At 38.2% G+C, this 25,038-nt stretch overlaps 1 pseudogene; it reads right to left on the bottom strand.

Moving 5' to 3' along the window:
- Nucleotides 1–394: 394 nt before the first annotated feature.
- Nucleotides 395–25,038, bottom strand: part of LOC110312210 (ADP/ATP translocase 2 pseudogene) — a 70,322-nt pseudogene continuing 45,678 nt past the window's right edge.

Here is a 25,038-nt window from a genome sequence, read left to right as displayed (position 1 = left end):
ATTAGAAGAGCAGACAAACAGTGCTAGGTGGACATGAATGATGAGCCACCTTGTTTCGTTCACTGAATGTGAGGGGATAGTACAACCACTCCCCCCCCCTTCTCCTCCTCCTCCTCCCCCTCCTCCTCCCCCTTCTTCCTCCTTCTTTTTGGTTTTGGTTATTATCAGGAGTGACTGAAATAAAAAATATAATTGAGTCTCATCATTATTGTCATTATGGAAATGGCTTTAAGAAAAAACTGGTCAGATGAAAATTGTTGCTTCCCACTTCTCAATAGGTAAATAGTTGCCATTTATAAAACAGACAAGCCCAGAGAATCTATCTGTCCAGAATGTTCAAGATATGGTATATTATTCAACATGCCTGTTCTCAGGGAGAACACCTAGGACATAACTATGTGCATTTCTTGATCTCATCATACAAGACAAGCACAAATGTACCACCCATGCCTCTGAGAACGTTGGACTATACACCCTTGAAAAAAGCCTTGCTCCCTTCATAGCAAGCGATCTTCCGCCAGCAGTCAAGCATGCCTGTGTACATGATATCAGGTCCTTTGTGTCTTGTCTGCATCATGGTACAACAGCGAACAGTGTCAAAAGGATAGGAAGTCAGGCCAGCGACAGCAGTGACAGACTGCAATCATCCAGCTGATGAAGATGTGAGTATTCTTGGGATCTGGGAGCATTTCCTTTGCAGTGTCATAGATACCAGCTGGGTAGATGATAATGCCCTGTACTGACACATTAAAGCCTTGGTACAGGCCCTTAATCCCACCGGATTTGTAGATCTTAACTAGGCAGTCACCAAAGCCTTTGAATTCCCTTTCAACTCCAGCTTTGCCCACATCAGCTGCTAGATGGGTACGGGCAAAATCAAGAGGATACACAAAGCACAAGGATGTGGCCCCAGCAGCACCACCTGATGCCAGGTTCCCTGCAAAGTAGCACCAAAACTGGTTCCTCTTGTCCACACCACCCAGAAAGATCTGTTTGTATTTATCTTTGAAGGCAAAGTTGAGAGCCTGGGTGGGGAAGTATCTGATGACATTGGCCAGATTCCCACGCCAGAAGGTCAGGACTCCTTGGGGTTACAAATCACGAAGTCTACTATGCCCTTGTATTGCTGATCTTCTGTGATTAGCTTGCTGGCATGCTGCACGTACAGCAGCAGCTTGACCCTCTCGATGGGTGCTACCGACGTCTTGGTGAGGGCCGCGGCCACTCCACCATCCAAGAAGTCCTTAGGGAAGGACACAGGGCATCTGTCATGTCGAAAGCAAATAAAAAAAAGAAAAAAGAAAAAGAAAAAGAAAAAGAAAGAGAAAGAGAAAGAGAAAAAAAAGAAAAGAAAGAGAAAAAGAAAAAGAAAGAAAAGAAAAGAAAGAAAATAAAAAAAGAAAAGGAAAGGAAAGGAAAGAAAAGAAAAGAAAAGAAAAGAAAAGAAAAGAAAAGAAAAGAAAAGAAAAGAAAAGAAAAGAAAAGAAAAGAAAAGAAAAGAAAAGAAAAAGAGGCAGGCAAGTGCATGACAGGACTGGGTTGACAACCGGCTTTGATTTCCAAACTCTCAATACAACCACTTTTTTGGGGGGTGGGGTGGGGTAGGGGGTTCGAGACAGGGTTTCTCTGTATAGCCCTGGCTGTCCTGGAACTCACTCTGTAGACCAGGCTGTCCTCAAACTGAGAAATCCACGTGCCTCTTCCTCCCAAGTGCTGGGATTAAAGGTGTGCGCCACCACTGCCCAGCTAATACAACCACTTCTAAAGCATTGTTGTTAGACTCTCTTGTATGTAAGTCACACCCCATGCAAGAGTTTTTCTTGGGAATTACAGAACAGAAGGTATTCTGGGAAAAACTAGAATTTGTTTCCAGAGTCTCCTTTCTATTAATCACCCTAATATGCTATGTAAAATAAAACTTAGAATGTGTATGTCCTTGTAAGGACACACATATTCTCAGAAAAAGTCAAAATTTAATCTTAGTTAAATTAATGATCTGAACTCCAAAAGTTTGGTCTGATGACTGCTATTGCCTCACAGTGTGATTTCTGTTCTCTAGTCCAGAATAGAGTTGTTGAGTTGAAATGAACTATCCTAACTTTCCTAGCTCATCATTAATCATGCAGCCAACACTCCAAGTGTTAATTATTATAGTTCTTCTGTAAAGTCCATAAATGCTCAGTACCAATCAACTCAAACATAAAGCATTTCTCTATCGTGCAAATATCCAAAATACTTTCAATGAGGCTTTTTTGAAATTCTTACTATGTTATTACTACCTGCTGTCACTTGACTGTGCAACAGAACACCAGAAGTTATTTTTCCACTCCAGCTGTAGCTATTATCTATTAACCATCCTGTCCCCATTTTTCCCTCCTACTCATAATCTCTAACCTTTGATATTTATTATATTTTCAATTTCTATTAGGACGATTTCACTTAAAATTTTCATAGTACTTACTTTCACTTAATATTTTACATATATGCACACTATTAACTTGTTTCTATTTTACATATACAATATTTTTCTTATTAATTTTTTTCATTCTTTAACAGATGTATACTCCAAGAGCAAGGATTTTTATGTTGCTTGTTTAGCCAGTGCAAACCAAGTTAGACAGTGGTAAATATTTGAAGTAATTGCAGTGTAGAACTTTCCTCTGTCCTTGATATGACCATTGTCATCTGGAGCATAGTTGCTGTGGGGACTGTTATGAAGAGAAACTCAACACATGATACAATAGATAGCCAGACCTATGGTATTAGAGCTGCATACATCCCTTCTCAGGGGAAGAAAGAGAGGAACAAAATCTCGAGAAGTCTGTCCCTGAAAACTGCTGCTCCTTCTTGCCTGCCTATATAATCATAGGAATGCTAAAGTATTTGAGGAGAAAATATTGATTGGGAGTATGACATTTGGTATTGTAGTGACCTTCTAGAGGAGACCACGTTCATCTCGGTAATCTGCTCCTTCACTGGCCAAGTTTCTGGGTATGCTGGTTATTTTTGCCTTATTGTATATGTTGGAAACAAATCACTGTATGTGCCTCAATCTCAATGAGAGGGAAATTGACTTCAATTTTTTTCAAAGTAAGAGTTTCAAATAATTTCCATATAATATAAAGAGCTGTATTCAGATACAACCAAACGTTTATATCAGAACATATTTTTAAATATACTTACTTTATTTTATGTGTGCTGGTGCTAGGCTGCATGTGTACCTATGCACTACATGCAGGCAGTGCCTAAAGTGCCCAGAAGAGATGATTAGGTCTCCTGTAACTGGCGTTTCAGACAGTTGTGAGCCTCCATGTGAGTGATGGAAATCAATCCTAGGTCCAGTGCAAACCAAGCTAGACGGTGGTAAATATTTGAAGTAATTGCAGTGTAGAACTTTCCTCTGTCCTTGATATGACCATTGTCATCTGGAGCAGCCAGAACTCTGAACCACTTACTGAGCCCTCTCTTTAGCCCTCCTATAATGCAATTTTAATCTCACATGGAAAACATTTTGTTACAACAGAATATAAAAATGTATAGCGATGCCTACACAAAGCGGGTAGACCATCTTCTTATGTATACAGCAATGATATAACATCAATACCTTTGCAAAGACTTTTCTTGCATGGTTCATTACAAACAAGAGTCAGGGGGCTGGAAACATTTCTAGCAAGCACCAAAGAACTAAATAATGAACAAGGGAATATTTTATACAATAGCCAGAGGCAGTGTTGGCCAATTTATTAAGTAAAATTTAATTTGATAATCTTGTCTTGAATGTTGGCAAAAATGCCTGTAAAAGGAACAGAAGCAATGGAGACCATTGTAAGATTACTTGGAGGTTTCAGTTTTCCATTACTTGTGTCACTTTAAAGTAAGAAAAAATTATAGTTACTCAAAAGATTATATGTTATTCTAGACTAGCAATTCTCCTCTTACTCTGTGAAAGACTGTACATTGTTCAATAAATTAAAAACTCTAAAGTGTCTACGAATTAGTTGCTTTGTAAATATGAAGCACAAAAACTGATTTGCCAGTTTTCTCTTTTAAGTAAAGTGACTCATTGTTTTGATGTCTACCATATGACACATTGTTTCTTAGCTGCTCTGAGTGGCCTTTAAGAGACCTCTGCTTTTAAAAATCTTGTTTCATTTATAAAATGATAAGCAAAACTTGTTAGAATTTAGGGTGTGATGCCCACATAGCCATGACTACTGGGCTATGTCTCATTATTTAATGTCATACTTGAATCACTCTGGAGCTAATTTTGCTGAGAGATCCTGGGGCCTAAAGTGATAATTAACCTACCCATGGCCAGATGATGAGCACAGTTAGAATTGAAGTACAGACTTTCTGACTCATTTTCGCTGATTATATTTCTTACATGTCTTTGTTTAGATTGAGCCTTACTTACATGACCAGTAAAGAATCTAAAAAATGCAGGGCTTCTTTGTGAATGAGTTTCCTCATGGGGTTCTGCCAATCTTCTTGTGGGTCTGTGGAATTCCAAAAACAAACAAACAAAAAAAAAAACAAAAAAAAACAAAACAAAACATGGGACAGCTGCATTATCCTCTTTCGTATTACATGAGAGACCCCCTAATGCTAAGCTGTGATATTTAGTTCATCAGTAATAACAGTTTGGATTTAGGGAACAGTTGCATTGGTTAACCAATATAATTTCAAGAAGACACAGGAAAGCATAATTACCAAGCTCTGGTCTTCCAAATATCTCTGGGCAGGTTGGACTGCCCATGTAGACACAAATCCCTTCCTTACTCTGTGAGAGAAGAGTGGATCAGGAAGGAAGAAGAAAGGAAGAAGGGGTTGGAGGCGTGGGGGGCTGACACATGTTCTGGGATATAAGTTTTAATATCCAACATATTTTGAGTTCTATTGACATCTTCAGCTCTAATGACAGAGAAAGCTATTAGAAAGGGAATTTAAAGAAAATAATATCAAATAACTAAATTAAAGAAATGAAGGATTTGGATAGTTGTGTTAACTGGGCAAGTATCTTTGTCTTTCTGTTCTTCCTTTTTAATAGTGAAATAGTAGTAGAGATTCCATGTAAAAATCTTAGAGTTTGTGTTAATGCACAACAAATACTAAAGTGCTACTATTGTTTTATACCTATATCTGAGACTGGAGTTAAATGGATCTACACTAACTATTTCTATTATTTAACTGTCAACGGTTTCAGATTGTAAAATAGTTTGGCTTTGTTTAGTATTACCAAGAACTTTTGACATATTCTCTGGAGTCTCATGACTTTAGGATACAAATAAGGTCTACACAGTGACAGTGACTCTTATAGCTTTGACGTCAGAAGACAAGACACGAGTTACAACAAAGCTTGACTTATAAAAAACTACTATTGCAGAAGAAGTGGAGAGTTTGCCTTGGATCAAGATGTGGGTGATGTGAGCACTAATATCCAGTGGTTAGGTGGAGTTGGTAGCAAAGTATGTAGAGGTGAGGAGAAGGCTTAGATGCTTAATAGAAGTACTTTACTGTTTCTAGTTTCCTGATGAAGAAGGAAGCAAGATAACCTTTACCTAGAGAGAGTATTAGAAAGCAAAAGACACATAAACTCTTGTGTTTCTTGTCTACTGCTTAACAGTTTTAGTGTTTTGTCCTTTTCTGAACTGGCTTACTTTTTGATATACCTTTATATCTCTTTTTAAACGTATTTGATGATATGAGGATCCCATTTCTGATTAGAGTTTGTGAGTTCTCAGAGAACAGAGTTCTTTCTTAGCAGATTGCTTGTGATGTCCTTGGCCATATGGTGTGAGCAATGAAGGTTGATGCATCAAAGATTTAGGTTTTTAAAAACTGAAATGTACAAATAAGATGATCAAAAAAGACAAAAAAGATACTTGCTTTTAATAATTTGTGAAGACTCAGATGTCTTGTCATGGGCAAATAGAGTGGAGTAGTGTACTAGAGTTTGGGGAAAGTAAATAAGAGCAAGATGGGAAGAGAGTGCAGAAGCAGTAGAAACACATGATGGAGGCTGCTCCTGGTAACCTTGGTTACAGCAATCACTAAATATTTTTATCTAACTGCAGGAGTGTGAAAGGTTCATTTACATAAAACATACTCATGCTTGATGCAAGGGAAGACCTTCTCCTGATTTGATCACAATAAATTCTACTCTGTGTGTATATCCATTAGCATATTGTACTCTGGAAGATACAAAATTTTCAACAAAATACATCTATCTCCAGGAACTCTTATTTTTAAGGTGAAAAATGTTCCTCAAGTTCTTGAAGAGCCCCTGTATATTATAGACATTTCCAAAAGGTTCTGTGATCTTACAGTTATGAAAGTATGAATTCTAGAAAGTAAAGTATGAGATGTATTAGTAATGGGTGCTGAGCCAACCAACCATGTCAGTGGTTAAATGGTGTAAGTATCTCCATTACAGTTCAAAGAGAATGACAGGTCCTTGGACTGGAGCCACACAAATTCCAAACAGCAAGCAGCACATTTCACACTGAACTTCAAACACAATTTAACAATAAAGATTTGAAAGGTGTTGCCTGTCATGTTCTTCCAAGTTATTAACCACATTAAATTATGTAGATATTTCAAAAGGGTAAGAAAATATAAGTAATTATTCCTCAAATGTACTATATATTTATGGCTAAAAAGTGTTTTACTAAAATATTTACAAATAAAATGATAGATGGTTATGTATAGTAAAAATATGAGGTGTTAACTTCAAAAGTATATATAATTATCATTCTGGTTTATTTTAGAGTATAGGTTTAACCACAAGCTATGCAAATTAAGGTATTATATTCAGTGTTTATGTAATTGCAGAGTATTTCCTCTAAAATTATAGTGAAAATAGCTATAATTAAATAAATGCTCTCTTTAATTACTGTAAAGTTCCATAATCTTTTTATGCAGTATACAGAGAGTTGTTGTTACATCTTCATGAGAGCTAGGCACTCATGACAGTGACACCCCCACCATGGGCTATTAAATTATATGACCATACATTGATCCACAAATCTCCAATAAATAGTGACACTGCCAATGCATGAGCCCACTGTCCTAAAGACCAGAATTGTCTCCTGCATTCCATTTTGACTCTTGACGTGACACTGTTTCAGATATTTCCAAACATGAAAAGAATTCTGAGTTATTTTTATAATCAAATGATCTATCTTCCATTTGCTCAAACATTCCCAATAACGTTGAAGAAGCAACTACATCTGGATTCATTTTCACACTACTTCATGTAAATATTTTCAAAAGGAGAGCAGTGAATAAAATAATGAATCAACTTAAAGCCCAGCCTTATTACAAACAGCTGGCTTGCAAACATGTGCCTGAAGAGAAGGATTATCTATGTGCAGTTTGTCCCATTTACTTTCATTTTTTTTATAGATGCATTCTTTTTCCCTTCTGGAAAAGAATGCTAGGAGAAGAAGAAGAAGAAGAAGAAGAAGAAGAAGAAGAAGAAGAAGAAGAAGAAGAAGAAGAAGAAGAAGGAGGAGGAGGAGGAGGAGGAGGAGGAGGAGGAGGAGGAGGAGGAGGAGGAGGAGGAGGAGGAGGAGGAGGAGGAGGAGGAGGAGGAGTGGGGAGGGGGAGGAGGAGGAGGAGGAGGAGGAGGAGGAGGAGGAGAAGGAGAAGGAGAAGGAGAAGGAGAAGGAGAAGGAGAAGGAGAAGGAGAAGGAGAAGGAGAAGGAGAAGGAGAAGGAGAAGGAGAAGGAGAAGGAGAAGAAGAAGAAGAAGAAGAAGAAGAAGAAGAAGAAGAAGAAGAAGAAGAAGAAGAAGAAGAAGAAGAAGAAGAAGAAGAAGAAGAAGAAGAAAAGATTAAATTCAGAACAAATGAACTTCACTCATTTTTGCTAGTGTTTTATCCTGAACCATCATACTTGGACACATTCAAGATCAATTATCTTTAAGTTTCCAACATTTGTAATATACCCATCCAGTATGCTGCTGGGCCCTGTCTGTCATGGCTGTTTTCTTCCTCCCTGGAATATAAAGGTAAGGCACTACTTTGCTATCTTTTGACTGTTATTTTAACTGCAACTGTCTATTATTTTAGCCATCTGTGACTACAGCTACAATGATACTAGAGGCAGAGAGTACTTCAGATTCTATTTTGTCCACTTCCCTTCTTTTAGAGCTGAAGGATGTGTCATTTAACTTGTTCTGCACACTCAGTGAAGGGAGCCAGGATACAATGTGAGAGCATGCAGCTCTCACCCAAATGCTCCCAGTTTTATGTGCACTGAACTAACATTTCTGTTTCCTTTTCCATGGTTTGCTTAAGGTAACTCTCCTTTGGTTCTCTACACAGGATGCTTTGCATTCAGAATCACTTTCTTTCTTTTCATCAGATCACATCCATGTCTCTGTATGCAACTCACATTTTGCATGCACACATTATGGGCAGGACCTATCTTTTAGTTTTGGTTTTCTTCCTTAAGCAATGTCTGTTTGCAGACATTGTGCAAAGATTCATATACAAACATGAATATAGATAATTATCCTTTTAAAATAACTTGTTTCTTTGTAGGTGTGAATGTGCATAAATGTCTATGTTTTTACAAGTCCATGCATACAAATGGGAACAAGAAATCAATCCAGGTAACTGAACACCTTGTGTTTTAGATGTTGAGTCTCTCACTGAAACCTGGGAGTTTCCAAGTCAGCTAGGCTGGCTTGCCAGCACATCCCAGGAACCATTCTGCCTCCATATCACCTCCTCAGCCCCATGGTGCTGAAATCACAAGCATAGGCCAGATTTTTATGAGGATGTTAGAGACTGAGTTTGGATCCCCTGGCTTGCATAATAAGCACTTTACTAACTGAGCCATCCCTCTAGCCCATTTATCGTCTCTTCTCTTTCTTCTATGTTAGAATCTTGAACTCAGTGCCCTACAGAACAACAGGTAGTTATTGGACTTTTGTATGAGGCTGCTTGTAGAGGTGGCCAGAGTGCTGTCATTTACTCCTGAAGTTACTTTTCAGCATTATTACTGGGACTGCAACTGCAAATGAGGCTAAGTTTGGAAGAAGTGTAAAGTAGCTAATGGAGGACACTTTCATTCTCGAAACATCATGTTCACCATTATGTGGGGTAGGTAGGAAAGCTACGTCAAGAGGGACTTAATAAGGGTGTCATTACTTCTCAGATATATCCAGTTTTCAAGTGTCAGAGAAGCAGGTAGATGGCATTGGAAACATTCCTTTCACAGATTGGCGAGCTTACCTGTGCTGAGACTCAGCAGGGATGTCTCCATTATCTTTCTGAAGAAAGTCATTTGGTAAGATCATATTTTATGCCATTTGAAATGCTGAAAGAAAGTCATATTTTCTGATACAGGGCTATGATAATGTCTTAGTTGGGGTTCCATTGCTCTAAAGAAACAGCATGACACAGGCAACTCTTATGAAGGACAACATTTAATATGGATTGGCTTACTAGTTCAGAGATTCATTGTCATCAAGGCAGGAAGGATGGCAGTGTCCAGGCAGCCATAGTGCTGGAGAAGCTGAAAGTTCTGTGTCTTGATCTGACTACAGCCAGGAAAGACTGTCCTTTAGGAAGTTAAGGGGAGGATCTCAAAGCCCAACCCCACAATGACACACTGCCTCCAACAAGGTCACACCCACACAAAAGGCTACACCTCCTGATACTGTCACCACTAGGTCATCCAAACTACTACAAGGACCTGTTTCCACCAAGTCTTGATTTGTGTTTTCCAGCCTTATCATCTGTGGAAGTATTTATATTTAGGTTTATTGGCAACCTTTATTGGCTCTTCTTCTGTGTCATTACTGAAATGCAGAGAATCATAACATTATTAATTTTCACAAATACTGTATAAGTGAGTTCTACTACTTGCTTTGTTTTACATGTGAGCTAAGTTGAGAAAAATTTACCTAACATGTGGACCATTATACAGTAAGAACAGTATGTAGCCAGTCTTAGCCAAATCTTTGTTGCTCCAAGCCCCTAATAAATGTAGTGCTATTTTTTTTGTTGATGTGTCAAAATAACTTTATAGAGGGAGACTTCATTTTGGCTTAGAATTTGAGGGTTCAGTCTATCTTAATTCGGATTTGAGGATTCAGTCTATGTCTTATTAATTGGATACCCAAACTATCATTTTTTTCTAACTTTTAAAGTTTGTTTTTTAGATTTAAAATAATTTCTATATTGTATTATCCAGGATTCTCTAGAGTAGTAGAACTTATAGAATAAATTTCTTTCTTTCTTTCTTTCTTTCTTTCTTTCTTTCTTTCTTTCTTTCTTTCTATCTCTATTTATCTGTCTATTTATCTAATTTATTAGACTGACTTATAGGCTGTGATCCAACTAATTCAACTATGGCTGCCTATAAAATGAAAGTACAAGAATTTAGAAGTTAGCACTCTGCTGCGGAGCACCTGGGGGACCCATCTTGGGTCCCTGATCCCTCAGAGATTAGTCTGAGCAGGTGAGAGTGCAGACTACAGAAGCTACACAGTTTCTGGGACAGGCAGAAGTGACACAGATTCTGGGACAGGCCCCTTTTCAGGCTCCAGAAATCCTGGAACCTTCCCTGCCAGAGGAGAGGTGTCCACCCAGGAGGGCTCTGGTGCAGAGCACCTGGGGGAGCCATCTTGAGTCTCAGATCCCTCAGAGACTAGTCTACAAAGGTGAGAGTGCAGACTACAGAAGCTACACAGCTTCTGGGACAGGCAGAAGTGACACAGCTTCTGGGACAGGCCCTGTTTTGGGATTTCATCTTCAGTCAGTAGGCAGGTCCAAATGCCAGATATCTGTGCACCTTCCCTGCAAGAGGAGACATTGCCTGCAGAGAGTACTCGGATCACTGAAACTCAGGAGAGAGCTATACTCCCAGGTCTGCTGACAGAGGCTAACAGAATCACAGAAGGAACAAGCTCCAACTAGAGACAACTATGACAAATAACACCAGAGATTAACAGATGGTGAAAGGCAAACATAACGATCTTACTAAGAGAAACCAAGACCACTCACCATCATCAGAACCTAGCACTCGCATCTCACCCAGTCCTGGGTACCCCAACACACCAGAAAAGGAAGACTCGGATTTAAAATCATAACTCTTGATGCTAGTAGAGGACATAAAGAAAGACTTTATAACTCACTTAAAGAAATACAGGAGAACACTGCTAAACAGGTAGAAGTCCTTAAAGAAAAACAGGACAACACAATCAAACAGGGGATGGAATTGAACAAAACCATACAAGACCTAAAAAGGGAAGTAGAAACAATAAAGAAAATCCAAAGTGAGGCAATGCTGGAGATACAAACTTTAGGAAATAAATCTGGACCCATAGATCCTAGCATCAGCAATACAAGAGATGGAAGAGAGAATCTCAGGTGCAGAAGATTCCATAGAAAACATGGGCACAACAATCAAAGAAAATGCAAAGTGCAAAAAGATCCTAACTCAAAACATCCAGGAAATCCAGGATACAATGAGAAGACCAAACCTATGGATAATAGGAGTACATGAGAATGAAGATTTTCAACTTAAAGGGCTAGCAAATATCTTCAACAAAATATAGAAGAAAACTTCCCAAACATAAAGAAAGAGATGCCCATGAACACAGAAGAAGCCTACAGAACTCCAAATAGATTGGACCAGAAAAGAAATTCCTCCCGACACATAATAATCAGAACAACAAATGCACTAAATAAAGATAGAATATTAAAAGCAGTAAGGGAAAAATGTCAAATAACATATAAAGGCAGGCCTATTAGAATTATACCAGACTTCTCACCAGAGACTATGAAAGCCAGAAGAGCCTGGACAGATGTTATACAGACACTAAGAGAACACAAATGCCAGCCCAGGCTACTATACCCAGCCAAACTCTCAATTACCGTAGAGGGAGAAACCAAAGTATTCCATGACAAAACCAAATTCACACAATATTGTTCTATGAATCCAGCCCTTCAGAGGAAAATAAAGGGAAAACACCAACACAAGGATGGAAATTACACCCTAGAAAAAGCAAGAAAGTAATCATTCAACAAACCTAAAAGAAGACAGCTACAAGAAGAGAATCCAAAATTTAACGACAAAAATAACAGGAAGCAACAATTACTTTTCTTTAATTTCTTTTAATATCAATGGACTCAATTCCCCAATAAAAAGACATAGACTAATAGACTGGCTACACAAACAGGACCCAACATTTTGTTGCTTACAGGAAACCCACCTCAGGGAAAAGGACAGACACTACCTCAGAGTAAAAGGCTGGAAAACAATTTTCCAAGCAAATGGTCCAAAGAAACAAGCTGGAGTAGCCATTGTAATATCGAATAAAATTGACTTCCAACCCAAAGTCATCAAAAAAGACAAGGAGGGGCACTTCATACTCATCAAAGGTAAAATCTACTAAGATGAACTCTCAATTCCAAATATCTATGCTCCAAATACAAGGGCAGCCACATTTATTAAAGAAACTTTAGTAAGCTCAAAGTACACATTACAACTCACATAATAATAGTGGGAGGCTTCAACACCCCACTCTCACCAACGGACAGATCCTGGAAACAGAAAATAAACAGAGAGACATTGAACACTAACAGAAGTTATGAAGCAAATGGATTTAGTTGATATCTACAGAACATTTTATCCTAAAACAAAAGGATATACCTTCTTCTCAGTACCTCATTGTACCTCCTCCAAAATTGACCATATAATTGGTCACAAAACAGGTCTAAACAGATATAAAAATATTGAAATTATCCCATGCATCCTATCTGATCACCATGGACTAAGGCTGATCTTCAATAACATCATAAATAATAAAAAGTCAACATTCATGTAGAAACTGAACCACACTCTACTCAATGATTCCTTGGTCAAGGATGAAATGAAGAAGGAAATTAGACTTTTTAGAGTTTAATGAAAATGAATCCACAATATACCCAAACTTATGGGACACAATGAAGGCAGTCCTAAGAGGAAAACTCATAGCCTTGAATGCCTCCAAAAACAAACTAGAGAGAGCATACACTAGCAGACTGACAGCACACCTAGAAGCTCTAGAACTAAAGGAAGCAAATTCACCCAAGAGGAGTAGACAGCTGGAAATAATTAAATGCAGGACTGAAATCAACCAAGTGGAAACCAAAACGACTATTCAAAGAATCAACCAAAGGAGGATCTGGTTCTTTGAGAAAATCAACAAGATAGATAAACCCTTAGCCAGAGTAACTGGAGGGCACAGGGACAGTATCCTATGAACAAAATCAAAAATGAAAAAGGAGACATAACAACAGAACCTGAGGAAATCCAAAACATCACCTTATCCTACTACAAAAAGCTATACTCAACAAAACTAGAAAACCTGGATGAAATGGACAACTTTCTAGTCAGATACCAGGTACCAAAATTAAATCATTATCAGATTAATGATCTAAAAGACCCATTTCCCCTAAAGAAATAGAAGCAGTCATCAATAGTTTCGCATCCAAAAAAAAAGCCCAGGACCAGATGGGTTTAGTGCAGAGTTCTATCAGACCTTCAAAGAAGATCTAATTCCAACTCTTCTCAAACTATTCCACAAAATAGAAACAGAAGGCACCCTACCCAGTTCATTCTATGAAGCCACAATTATTCTGATACGTAAACCACCCAAAGATCCAACAAAGAAAGAAAACTTCAGACCAATTTCCCTTATGAATATCGATGCAAAAATACTCAATAAAATTCTTACAAACCGAATCCAAGAACACATCAAAATGATCATCCATCATGACCAAGTAGTCTTCATCCCAGGGATGCAGGGATGGTTTAGTATACAGAAATCCATCAATGTAATCCACTATATAAACAAACTCAAAGACAAAAACCACATGATCATCTCGTTAGAAGCTGTGAAAGCATTTGACAAAGTCCAACACCCCTTCATGATTAAAGTTTTGGAAAGATCAGGAATTCAAGGCCCATACCTAACCATAATAAAAGCAATCTACAGCAAACCAGTAGCCAACATCAAACTAAATGGAGAGAAACTCAAAGCAATCCCACTAAAATCAGTGTACTGGCACTGATTAGTTTTGTGTCAACTTGACACAGCTGGAGTTATCACAAAGAAAGGAGCTTCAGTTGAGGAAATGCCTTCATGAAATCCAACTGTAAGGCATTTTCTCAATTAGTGATCAAGGGGGAAAGGCCCCTTGTGGGTGGGACCATCTCTGGGCTGGCAGTCTTGGTTCTATAAGAGAGCAGGCTGAGCAAGCCAGGGGAAGCAAGCCAGTAGGGAACATCCCTCCATGGCCTCTGCATCAGCTCCTGCTTCCTCACCTGCTTGAGTTCCAGTCCTGACTTCCTTGGTGATGAACAGCAGTATGGAAGTTTAATCCGAATAAACCCTTTCCTCCCCAACTTGCTTCTTGGTCATGATGTTTGTGCAGTAATAGAAACTCTAACTGAGACAATCAGGGACTAGACAAGGATGCCACTTTCTCCCTTCCTATTCAGTAGAGTACTTGAAGTTCTAGCCAGAGCAATTCGACAACAAAAGGACATCAAGGGGATAAAAATAGGAAAGGAAGAAGTCAAAATATCACTATTTGCAGATGACAAGATAGTATATGTAAGTGACCCTAAAAATTCCACCAGAGAACTCCTAAACCTGATAAACAGCTTCAGTGTAGTAGCTGGATATACAAATAAGTCAAATAAATCAATGGCCTTTCTCCACACAAATGATAAATGGAATAAGAAAGAATTTAGGGAAACAACACCCTTCACAATAGTCACAAATAATAGAAAATACCTTGGTGTGACTCTAACTAAGGAAGTGAAAGATCTGTATGATAAGTGCTTCAAGTCTCTGAAGAAAGAAATTAAAGAAGATCTCCGAAGATGGAAAAATCTCCCATGTTCATGGATTGGCAGGATTAATATAGTAAAAATGGCTATCTTGCCAAAAGCAATCTACAGATTCAATGCAATCCCCATCAAAATTCCAACTCAATTCTTCACTGAGATAGAAAGGCCAATTTGCAAATTCATCTGGAATAAGAATAAAACCTAGGATAACAAAAACTGTTCTGAAAAATAAAAGAACCTCTGGTGGAATCACCATGACTGACATTAAGCTGTACTACAGAGCAATTGTGATTTAAAAAAAAAATACATGGTACTGGTACAGTGACAGATAGGTAGACCAATGGAATAGAATTGAAGACCCAGAAATGAATCCACACAGCTATGGTCAATTGATATTTGACAAGGGAGCTAAAACCATCCAGTGGAAAAAAGACAGCATTTTCAACAAATGGTGCTGGCACAACTGGTGGTTATCATGTAGAAGAATGCGAATTGATCCATTCTTATCTCCTTGTACAAAGCTCAAGTCTAAGTGGATCAAAGACCTCCACATAAAACCAGAGACACTGAAATTAATAGAGGAGAAAGTAGGGAAAAGCTGCAAAATACGGGCACAGGGGGAAAATTCCTAAACAGATCAGCAATGGTTTTTGCTGGAAGATCAAGAATTGAGAAATGGGACCTCATAAAATTGCAAAGCTTCTGTAAGTCAAAAGACACTGTTAATAAGACAAAAAGGCCACCAACAGATCGGGAAAGGATTTTTACCAATCCTAAATCTGATAGGGGACTAATATCCAATATATACAAAGAGCTCAAGAAGCTGGACTCCAGAAATTCAAATAACCCCATTAAAAATGGGGTTCAGTGCTAACCAAAGAATTTTCAACTGAGGAATACCAAATGGCTGAGAAGCACCTGAAAAAATGTTCAACATGCTTAATCATCAGGTTAATGCAAATCAAACAACCCTGAGATTCCACTTCATACCAGTCATAATGGCTAAGACCAAAAATTCAGGTGACAGCAGATGCTGGTAAGGCTGTGGAGAAAGAGGAACACTCCTCCACTGCTGGTGGGATTGCAAGCTTGTACAACCTCTCTGAAAGTCAGTCTGGAGGTTCCTCAGAAAATTGGACATAATACTACCAGAAGATCCTACAATACCTCTCCTGGGCATATACCCGGAAGAAGTTCCAACTGGTAATAAGAACACATGTTCCACTATGTTCATAGCAGCCTTATTTATAATAGCCAGAAGCTGGAAAGGACCCAGGTGTCCCTCAACAGAAGAATGGATACAGAAAATGGGGTACATTTACACAATGGAATACTACTCACCAAGTAAAAACAATGGATTTATGAAATTCTTGGACAAATGGATGTATCTGGGGGATATCATCCTTAGTGAGCAAACCCAATCACAAAAGAAGTCATTAGATATGCACTCACTGATAAGTGGATATTAGCCCAGAAACATAGAACACCTAAGATACAATTTGCAAAACACAAGAAAATCAAGAAGAGGGAAGACCAATGCGTGGATACTTCATTCCTCCTTAGATTGGGAACAAAATACCCATGAAAGGAGTTACAGAGACAATGTTTGGAGCTAAGATGAAAGGATGGACTATCCAGAGACTACCCAACCCGGGGATCCATCCTATAATCAGTCCCCAAACCCAGACACTATTGCACAATACCAGAAAGATTTTTCTGAAGGGACCCTATTATAACTGTCTCGTATGAGGCTATGCCAGTGCCTGGCAAATACAGAAGTGGATGCTCACAGTCATCTATAGGATGGAACACAGGGCCCCCAATGGAGAAGCTAGAGAAAGCACCCAAGTAGGTGAAGGTGTCTGCAACCCTATAGGTGGAATATCAATATGAACTAACCAGTACCCCCAGAGCTCATATCTCTAGCTTCATATGGAGCAGAAGATGGCTTATTGGCCATCACTGGGAAGAGAGACCTCTTGTTATTGCAAGCTTTATATGCCCCAATACAGGGTAATGCCATAGTCAAGAAGAGGGAGTGGATGGGGATCAGGGTGGAGGGAGGGTATAGGGAACTTTCAGGATAGCATTTGAAATGTATATAAAGAAAATTTCTAATAAGAAGGAAAGAAAGAAAGAAAGAAAGAAAGAGAGAGAGAGAGAAAGAAAGAACGAACGAGAGAGAGAGGAGAGGGAGAAAGAAAGAAAGAAAGAAAGAAAGAAAGAAAGAAAGAAAGAAAGAAAGAAAGAAAGAAAGAAAGAAAGAAAAAGAAAGAGAGGGAGAAAGAAAGAAAAACAAAAACTCACAGAAAAAAACACAACAACAACAACAACAAAAATAATTCAGAATTTGCTCCGTATACAAGGCTAGCTATCTCCGCTGGTCTTCACTGAATGCTGGAATTCTAAAGAAGTATGCTGTAATGTCAGTGAAGGAATAGAGTTGATAGCAAGGCCAAAGTAAGCAGGCAAAGAGCAAAAGCTTTACTCTTCCAGGTCTTTATAGAGACTTCCAGCATTTGGTGTGGTCCAGATTAAAGGCATGTCTGCTTGTACCTCAACATCTGAATTAGAAGTGAATCTTCCTACTTCAAATTAAGAAAAAAATAATTTCCCCACAGGTGTACCCCCCATTTTTTTATTTTAGTATATTCTAAATGTAGTCAAGTTGGTGACTAAAAATAGCCATCATTTTGGGACATTTTGTAGGGACACTTTTAGGAACATTTTGCTTGCATGTGGCCATTTATGTCAGAAGAGGACATTAAGCCTCTGGGAACTGGAGTTCCAATGGTTTGTGAACTATCATGTAAGTTTTCTGTAAGAGTAGCTAGTATTCTTTACCCTTGAGATATCTTTCGTGTCTTACATATTACTTTTAAATTATAACCTTCTACCCATAGCCCCCATAGGATTAGAACCATCTTATAATGTAAAATATATCCAATTTAGTTTCAAAAGTCACTGTAGTATTTATCAGGTTCATCATTACTTAAAAGTACAAATGCTGACTCTTCTGTGATTCAGGCCATTTATTAACTTTACAAAAACAAACCGAAAAACAAACAAACAAACAAAAAAAACAAAAAGCCCTCAAGTGGCATGATTAATTATAGTTTATAATGGCATAGAAAAAACATTCATATTTAAAACAGAGCCAAAGCAAAACCAAAATCCAGCAAGGAAAATTCCCACACTCTATCTCAGGCATCTGAGACTTGTAATGAAGTCATCTCCCCACCCTTTCTACTCTCCTATCTTCAACTCTCATAGATTCTCTCCTAGGCCAGTTGTATTCGGTGCTTGCAGCTTTCTTCAGTGGATGTCACATGGTCCTTGTTTGTACCTCTAATGTCCTACAGTCTCCATTAGTTTTATCTCCACAGCTTCACATAGTGGTCTCCAAGGAAGTTTCCTTTTATCTCCTTTAAGAACAGAGTCTGCCCCATGTCATGTTATCTGAGTGGCTCTCTAATCTGTGACCCATTAATTCTGCATCTTTTATGCCTCCCAAGTCAATACAAGGTGGCCAGCAGAGTCAAGTTCTGCTAGTTTAGGATGCACCTTAATTCCCTTGTACTGTTCCTTTTTGACTTCCAGGCTGACTTTGGCAAAATGCTTCCTTAATGGTTGTTATATCCTATAGATGTAGGCTCTTCAGAGGCATGCACAGAAGCTTGTTTTCTTGGTGGCTATAGATCTTGTCAAATTGACAATTAATACTAGCCATCTCTATGCAAGAAACAATGAGATAGTATAACTGAGGTCACCAGTGTGACATCAATAAAATTGTCACATTCAGGAGTAAGCATTCTCTCAGTGAACAAGAATATTTGACACCATTTGTGTCATGTGCTTACTGTGATTCTCTGAGTTTATGGCCAAGGGCTGACAAAGTGGGACATTCTGAAGGTGTTGCTTGGCTCTAGGTATATTCTAGCTACCCACATTGTAGCTCTGCTGCACTCAACTATATATTCCCTTTCCTCAACTTGAATGTAAGCTATATGGACCAATAGTAAATGGTGAGTTCATAGTTAATGTGAGGTTAAGATTTAGGGATCCATTTCTATTCTAAACTTTGTTCAAAAGTGAAAATATTATTGGGCTTCCTAAAAGAAAGTGCTAGTAAAAGAGTTTATAAGAGTTATAATAAAAATATCACAAAATCTGAATTAGAAACAACCAAAACTATTCTTCAAGTTATAAAATAATTATATATGTGTATATATATTTGCATATAGTCTTTTGACCTGTCTAATCTAAATGATCATGTTGGCAACTATATGCAAATAAAGATATGTTCTAATTAAAATGCAATTACAGGGATAGACTGCTAAAGGAGGCTGCTTTGTAGCACAACACTTACTTGTAATGACCACATTTATGATGAGGATTTTGGGGGATTAGGAAAAAAAACTGAGAATAGGCTGTATATTTTATTTATTTATTTATTTATTTATTTATTTATTTATTTATTTATTTATTTTTGTTATCCCGTTTCCTAGTTTCCCCACCGATAATCTTCTATCCCTCCCACCTCCCCCTGCTACCCGACACACCCACTGCCATTCTTGGTCCTGGCATTCCCCTATAATGGGGCATAGAGCCTACACAGGACCAAGGGCCTCACCTCCCATTGATGAAGGAGTAGGCCATCCTCTGCTACATATACAGCTAGAGCCACAAGTTCCACCATGTTTTCTTTGATTGGTGGTATAGTTCCAAGGAGCTCTGGGAGTACTGGTTAGTTCATATTGATGTTCCTTCCATGGGGCTTCAGTCCCCTTCAGCTCCATGGGTATTTCTCTGGCTCCTTCAGTGCTGACCTTGCACTCTGCCCAATGGATAATTGTGAGCATCCACTTCTGTATTTGCCAGGCACTGGCAGAGCCTCGCAGGAGACAGCTATATCAGGCTCCTGTCAGAAGGCTCTTGTTGGCATCTGCCTAGTGTCTGGGTTTGGTGGTTGTTTATGGGGTGGATCCCCAAGTGGGGCAATCTCTGGATGGTCGTTCCTTCACTCACTGCTCCAAACTTTGTCTCTGTAACCCCATCCATGGGTATTGTGTTCCCTATTCTAAGAAGGAATAAAGTATCCACACTTTCGTCTTCCTTCTTCTTGAGTTTCATGTGTTTTGCAAATTGTGTCTTGGGTATTCTAAGTTTCTGGGATAATATCCACTTATCAGTGAGTGCATATCATGTGTGTCCTTTTGTGTTTGCATTACCTCAGTCAGGATGATATCCTCCAGATCAATCTATTTGCCTAAGAATTTCATGAATCATTGTTTTTAATAGCTGAGTGGTACTCCATTGTGTAAATGTACCACATTTTCTGTATCCATTCCTCTGTTGAGAGACAACTGGGTTCTTTCCAGCTTCTGGCTATAATAAATAAGGCTGCTCTGAATATCGTGGAGCATGTGTCCTTATAACAAGTTGAAACATCTTCTGGATATATGCCCAGGAGAGGTATTGCAGGATCTTCTGGTAGTACTATGTCCAATTTTCTGAGGAACTGACAAACGGATTTCCAGAGTGTTTGTACCAGCTTGCAATCCCACCAGCAATGGAGGAGTGTTCCTCTTTTTCCACATCCTTGCGAGGATCTGCTGTCACCTGAATTTTTGATCTTAGACATTCTGACTGGTGTGAGGTGGACTCTCAAGGTTGTTTTGATTTGCATTTCCTGATGATTAAGGATGTTGAACATTTTTTCAGGTGCTTCTCAGCCATTCGGTATTTCTCAGTTGAGAATTCTTTGTTTAGCTCTGAGCCCCATTTTTAATGCGGTTATTTGATTTTCTGGTGTCCAACTGCTTGAGTTCTTTGTATATATTGGATAAGAGTCCCCTATCAGATTTAGGATTGGTAAAAATCCTTTCCCAATCTGTTTTTGGCCTTTTTGTCTTATTGACAGTGTCTTTTACCTTACAGAAGCTTTGCAATTTTATAAGGTCCCATTTGTCAATTCTTGATCTTACAGCACAAGCCACTGCTGTTCTGTTCAGGAATTTTCCCCCTATGCTCATATCTTTGAGGCTTTTCCCCACTTTCTCCTCAATATGTTTCAGAGTCTCCGGTTTTATGTGGAGTTCCTTGATCCACTTAGACTTGAGCTTTGTACAAGGAGATAAGAATGAACCAATTCTCATTCTTCTACATGATAACTACCAGCTGTGTTAGCATCAATTGTTGAAAATGTTGTCTGTTTTCCACCTGATGGTTTTAGCTCCCTTGTAAAAGATCAAGTGACCATAGATGTGTGTGTGTGTGTTCATTTCTCGGTCTTCAATTCTATTTCATTGATATACCTGTCTGTTGCTGTACCAGTACTATGCAGGGTTTTTTTTTTTGTTTGTTTGTTTGTTTGTTTGTTTGTTTGTTTTATCACGATTGCTCTGTAGTACAGCTTGAGGTCAGGCCTGGTATTTCTCCAAGAGGTTCTTTTATTGTTGAGAACAGTTTTTGCTATCCTAGGTTTTCTGTTATTCCAGATGAATTGGCAAATTGCCCTTACTAACTCCTTTATCCTTTATGTAGAGAAAGGCCACTGATTATGTTTGAGTTAATTGTACATACAGCTACTCCACTGAAGCTGTTTATCAGACTTAGGAGTTCTCTGGTGGAATTTTTAGGGTCACTTATATATACTATCATATCATCTGCAAATAGTGAAATTTTGACTAATTTCTTTCCAATTTGTATCCCCTTGATCTCCTCTTGTTGTCTAATTGCTGTGGCTATGACTTCAAATACTATATTGAATAGGTAGGGAGAAAGTGGGCATCCTTGTTTAGTACCTGATTTTAGTGGAATTGCTTCAAGTTTCTCTCCATTTAGTTTGATGTTAGCTACTGGTTTTCTGTATATTGGGGTTTTTTTTGTGTGTTTAGGAATGGGCCTTGAGTTCTTGATCTTTCCAAGACTTTTATCACAAATTGGTGTTGGATTTTGTCAAATGCTTTCTCAGCATCTAAGGAGATGATCATGTGGTTTTGTCTTTGAGTTTGTTTATATAATGGATTATGTTGATGGATTTCCGTATATTAAACCATACCTGCATCACTGGGATGAAGCCTACTTAATCATGCTGGGTGATCGTTTTGATGTATTCTTGTATTCAGTTTGTGAGGATTTTGTTGAGTATTTTTGCATTGATATTCATAAGAGAAACTGGTCTGAATTTCTCTTTCTGTGTTGAGTCTTTGTGTGGTTTAGGTATCAGAGTAGTTGTGGCTTCATAGAATGAATCGGGTAGAGTATCTTCTATTTCTATTTTGTGAAATAGTTTGAGGAGAATTGGAATTAGGTTTTCTTTGAAGGTCTGATAGAATCTGGACTAAACCCATCTGGTCCTGGGATTTTTCAGTTGGGAGATTATTAATGTTTCCTTCTATTTCTTTAGGGGATATGGAGCTGTTTAGAACATTAATCTGATCTGGATTTAACTTTCTTACCTGTTATCCGTCTAGAAAATTGTCCATTTCATCCAGGTTTTCCAGTTTTGTTGAGTATAGCCTTTTGTAGTAGGATATGATGATGTTTTGGATTTCTTCAGGATCTATTGTTATGTCTCTCTTTTCATTTCTGATTTTATTAATTTGAATACTGTCCCTGTGCCCTCTAGTTAGTCTGGTTAAGGGTTTATCTATCTTGTTGGTTTTCTCAAAGAACAGCTCCTGGTTTGTTTGATTCTTTGTATTGTTCTTTTGTTTCCACTTGGTTGATTTCAACCCTGAGTTTGATTATTTCCTGCTGTCTACTACTCTAGGGTGAATAGAGTAGGGTGAATCTGCTTCCATTTGTTCTAGAGCTTTTAGGTGTGCTATCAAGCTGCTAGTGTGTGCTCTCTCTTGTTTCTTTTTGGAGGCACTCAGGGCTATGAGTTTTTCTCTTAGAAATGCTTTATTTGTGTCCCATAAGTTTGGGTATATTGTGGCTTCATTTTCATTAAACTCTAAAAAGTCTTTAATTTCTTTATTTTTCCCTTGACCAAGTTATCATTGAGTAGACTGTTGTTCAGCTTCGATGTCAATGTCTGCTGTTTATTATTTATGTTGTTATTGAGGATCAGCCTTAGTCCATGGTGATCTGATAAGATGCATGGGATAATTTTAATATTTTTCTATCTGTTGAATCTGTTTTGTGACTAATTATATGGTCAATTTTGGAGAAGATAACATAAGGTGCTGAGAAGAAGGTATATCCTTTTGTTTTAGGGTAAAATGTGCTGTAGAAATCCTTTAAATCCATTTGTTTCATAACTTCTGTTAGTTTCACTGGGTCCTTGATTAGTTTCTGTTTCCATGATCTGTCCATTGATGGAAGTGGGGTTTTAAAGTCTCCCACTATTATTGTGTGCAGTGCAATGTGTGCTTTGAGCTTTACTAACGTTTCTTTAATGAATGTGGATGCCCTTGCATTTGGAGCATAGATATTCAAAATTGAGAGTTCATCTAGGAAGATTTTACCTTTGATGAGTATGAAGTGCCCCTCCTTGTCTTTTTTGATAACTTTGGGTTGGAAGTCAATTTTATTCGATATTACAATGGCTACTCCAGCTTGTTTCTTTGGACCATTTGCTTGGAAATTTGTTTTCCAGCCTTTTACTCTGAGGTAGTGTCTGTCTTTGTCCCTGATGTGAGTTTCCTGTATGTTGGAACATTTTGCGTCCTGTTCATGTAGCCAGTCTCTTGGTCTATGTCTTTTTATTGGAGAATTGAGTCCATTGATAGTAAGAGATATTAAGGAAAAATAACTGTTGCTTCCTGTTATTTTTGTTGTTACAATTGAGATTCTGTTCTTGAGGCTATCTTCTTTTAAGTGTGTTGTAGGATTACATTCTTGCTTTTTCTAGGGTGTTATTTCCCTCCTTGTGTTGGAGTTTTCTTTTATCATCCTTTGAAGGGCTGGATTCCTGGAAAGATATTGTGTGAATTTTGTTTTGTCATGGAATACTTTTGTTTCCCCATTTATGGTAATTGAGAGTTTTCCTGGGAATAGTGGCCTGAGCTGGCATTTGAGTTCTCTTAGGGTCTGTATAACATCTGTCCAGGATCTTCTGGCTTTCATAGTCTCTGGTGAGATGTCTGGTATAATTCTGATAGGTCTGCCTTTATATATTATTTGACCTTTTTCCTTTACTGCTTTTTTTGTTCTGATTATTATGTGTTGGGAGGAATTTCTTTTCTGGTCCAGTCTATTTGGAGTTCTGTAGGCTTCTTGTATATTCATGGTCATCTCTTTCTTTTGGTTAGTGAAGTTTTCTTCTATAATTTTGTTGAAGATATTTACTGGCCATTTAAGTTGAAAAATCTACATTCTCATCTATAGTTTTTATCCTTAGGTTTCATCTTCTCATTATGTCCTGGATTTCCTGAATGTTTTGAGTTAGGATCTTTTTGCATTTTTCATTTTGTTTGATTGTTGTGTCCATGTTTTCTATGGAATCTTCTGCACCTAAGATTCTCTCTTCCATCTCTTGTATTCTGTTGCTGATGATCTACAGTTCTTGATTTCTTTCCTAAGATTTTTTTTTTCTATCTAAGATTTCTATCTCCAGAGTTGTCTCCCTTTGTGATTTCTTTGTTGTTTCTATTTTCAGTTTTAGATTCTGGAATGTTTTGTTCATTTCTTTCACCTGTTAGTGTTTTCCTGTACTCTTTAAAGATTTTTGTGTTTCCTCTTTAAGGGTTTCTATCTGTTTACCTGTGCTTTCCTGTATTTTTTAAGGGAGTGATTTATTTCCTTCTTAAAGTCCTCCATCATCATCATGAGAAGTGGCTTTAGATCCATATCTTGCTTTTCTGGTATGATGGTGAATGCAGGACTTGCTATGGTGGGAGATTTTGGTTCTGATGATGTCAAGTAACCTTGGTTTCTGTTGCTTATGTTCTAAGCTTGCCTCCTGCCATCTGATTATCTCAACTGCTTGCTATCCTCAATATATCTGATTGGAGCCTGTCCTTCCTATAATCCTGATTGATTCAGGATTCCTCAGAGTCCAGCTTTCTCTGTGATTCTTTGATTGTGGGCTCCTGTGAACCTGAGATTCTGGGTGTGTCAGCATTCTTGGCAGGCAAGCTTCCTCTGAGACCCTGAGATCCTGGTGTGACCAACCTCCTGTTATCCTGGGATCTTGGAATCCTGATATCCTGGGAGTGTTTTAGCTCCTGGA

The sequence above is a fragment of the Mus caroli genome, unplaced genomic scaffold (assembly GCF_978045245.1).
Source record: "Mus caroli unplaced genomic scaffold, Mus_caroli_1 scaffold_1, whole genome shotgun sequence".
In the NCBI taxonomy this organism is placed as follows: Eukaryota; Metazoa; Chordata; class Mammalia; order Rodentia; family Muridae; genus Mus; species Mus caroli.
The sequence above is the reverse complement of the archived record's forward strand: the minus strand, read 5'-3'. Positions and strand labels throughout refer to the sequence as shown.